The following is a 2,763-nucleotide window of genomic DNA, read 5'->3' as shown; positions in this document are numbered from 1 at the left end:
GTATCTGATGATGATCGCCCAAAATGTTCATTAACTACCTTAAGTCAAATTTCCAGTGATTTCTATCCGAATATAAAATGCCTTTTAACAATATTAGCTACTTTGCCTGTAACGACTGTTACTGCAGAGCGTTCATTTTCAACATTGCGGAGACTGAAAACCTATTTGAGAAATAATATTGGACAAGACCGGCTGACAGGATTAGCGCTCATGAATATTTATAGAAACGATAACATTGATATTGACGAAGTCATTAACAGATTTGCAAGACTACCTCGAAAATTAGATTTTATATTATAAAAATACATGTTTTTAACAATTATTAAATTTTTTTTTTAAGTATGACGTTTTTTATAAGAAATAAATGGTACTATAATTGAAATTGTGTAAACTCCTTGTTAGGTTATAGGTTAAGTTAGATTATATAAGTATGAAAATGTACAAGCAAACCCCCCCAAAAAAATTTTTTTTGTGTACGCGCCTGGGTACACTTATTACACTTAATAAGTCTAGGTAATTTTGTATTCTATAGATCTTCTAGAGTATAAATCATAATTAATATTGTATTTTTATTAGAGCTTTCAATACGATATTAAATAGCATAATAATTATAATTATGTATTAAAATACAGTTATCATTAACGTGTTCTATTTAGGAATTTTGTTTATTGTAGATAATTAATTTTGCTTATGTAGGTACATATGTGGGATTCAAACGAGTTAATGCTTATCTTTGGAGTTTGCAATACTATTTTAAATTGATGCTAATATTATGGCTGAGATAGTTAATTTGATAAACAGTTAATTTATAAATCGTTTATTAATTGTATAATGTGTTTTTTTGTATTAAGAATTGATACAATTTAAAATATTGAACATTGTGTACCTAACTCTTCTCATATTGCCTATAGATTAAATTAATTGTTTAATCATCCGTCAATATACTGTCTACATGCATGTACTACTGTATCCGAATTTTTGAGCGTCGGAATTTCACATCTCCCTTTTCGAATAATTTTCACCACATAATGTTGGTCCTTCTGTGTCTGGACTTTGCACACATTATGTCATCGCCTCTTCCGCCCGCGGGACTTATGCACAGGCACGGTGCTCTGCACCATCTTATGCAATTGTTAATGTTTTCGAACGGTTTATCTGAACAACCACCACACGAGTGAGCATTGCAAAACGTCGGTTTATTAGCGTACGGATCCCCATGACTGACGTAGGGGTCAAATGCATCTTCTATTTTGTGTAACGTTGAATTAAAGACATCGGAGATTTCTTGATAAGATTGGTTCTTTTTGTTTTTTTTACAGCTTACCTCCGCGAACGAACAGATGAGGCATAGAAATAAAACACTGATGGTCGAGATAGACGTTTTCATTTTGTCCCGAACAAACGTGAATTTTATTTAATTGTAATATTGTATATGACGCGAACTGTAATGAATAATATAATAAATATGTGTATTATACATAATATGAATCGCGGAAAAAGCCCAAAAAACGAAAAATTAAATATAAATGTGAACAAATGTATACTATACTTCTAATTAGTAATGACCTTGAGGAGTGTACCTACATATAACAAAATATAATATATTAAAATTAAAATAATGTCATAAATTATAATGTAAGTTTCGTATAAATGTAGTATATATATATAAGATGTTATACTTATACACCTGATATTTGTTTACTTATAACTTAGCACTGTATATTATGTACCTATAGGTAGACGAGTTCATATTTATTTTTAAATTTTTTTATATATAATTAATAGTCAATCATAAGCCATATTCAGATATAAAATAATTTATATTTGAAATTTTTTTTTGAATAAATAGGTTATAAAAATGTCTTATTAATTGCGAGTCCCCCCATATAAAATTGTCTATAATGGCTATAATAATTTATGAATTATTAATTACTAATTAGGAGTAGAGTGTATTAGAAACATGTGTTTATATTTATATTCAATTCTTTTCCTGGGTTTCTTTTTCTTTGGTTATCTATGGCTTATTTTTTTGTGATTTTTTGTCCGTTGGATTTTTTTTAGACTTTTTTCCGCCTACCAGGTGGGTGTGTTGTAAAAAAAATATTATTAAAATTACTTACAATTCTTCCACGTCTGAAAAAATGGCGTCTGTGCTGTGTTGATATACTATTGTTAGGAGTAAGAGATCCAAAGTCTAATTTGAATCAAAAACAACATCTGACGTAGTATGCTGTAGGTATGATTAGTAAAGTAACACTGAAATCAAAAATGTGTTTGTGTTCATATTTCATAACGAAATTGTGATTAGTTGTTATCAATAATTTTTACTTGATAAAATTGGGTTTATCTAAAGTAGCGGTATTCATAAGGATATACCTAACTATATAATTATATTACGTAGAAGTTAGATTTACGAATAATATTATACCGCGAATGGTGTAGACGAATTAGTATACTTACATACATCGATATCACGGTACCACCTTCTTTTATGTTTCTTCTTGAAGATTGCTGGTTAGTAAGAAATTGATATCATGTAAGTTTTATTACTTATAATTTAAATAATATATTTGCTTTTAAATGCATATCTCACTCATCGTGACTTTTTTCTTCGACTTTTCTTTTATATTTGTATTGGAATTTGTTGTTTTTAGGAGTGTTTTATAAACTAGCAGTTTAGTTAATATTAAGGCTGGTAAATTTGAATTTAGACAACTGTTTTCATTAAAATATAAATTCATGTTTCAAGACATTACAGAAATC

General features: G+C 28.4%; 1 long non-coding RNA gene across 1 annotated transcript; it reads right to left on the bottom strand.

Moving 5' to 3' along the window:
* Positions 1–100: 100 nt before the first annotated feature.
* On the bottom strand, positions 101–2,263 carry LOC111037459. Its single transcript, XR_002604885.1, has 2 exons — positions 2,121–2,263; positions 101–1,442 (listed from the first exon to the last, which is right to left on the bottom strand). It is a non-coding gene; the product is annotated as an uncharacterized LOC111037459 (long non-coding RNA).
* Between the last annotated feature and the right edge of the window lie 500 nt (positions 2,264–2,763).

This window comes from Myzus persicae, unplaced genomic scaffold, assembly GCF_001856785.1.
Source record: "Myzus persicae strain clone G006 unplaced genomic scaffold, MPER_G0061.0, whole genome shotgun sequence".
NCBI lineage: Eukaryota > Metazoa > Arthropoda > Insecta > Hemiptera > Aphididae > Myzus > Myzus persicae.
Note: the sequence above shows the minus strand (reverse complement) of the source record. Positions and strands in the feature narration are given on the sequence as shown.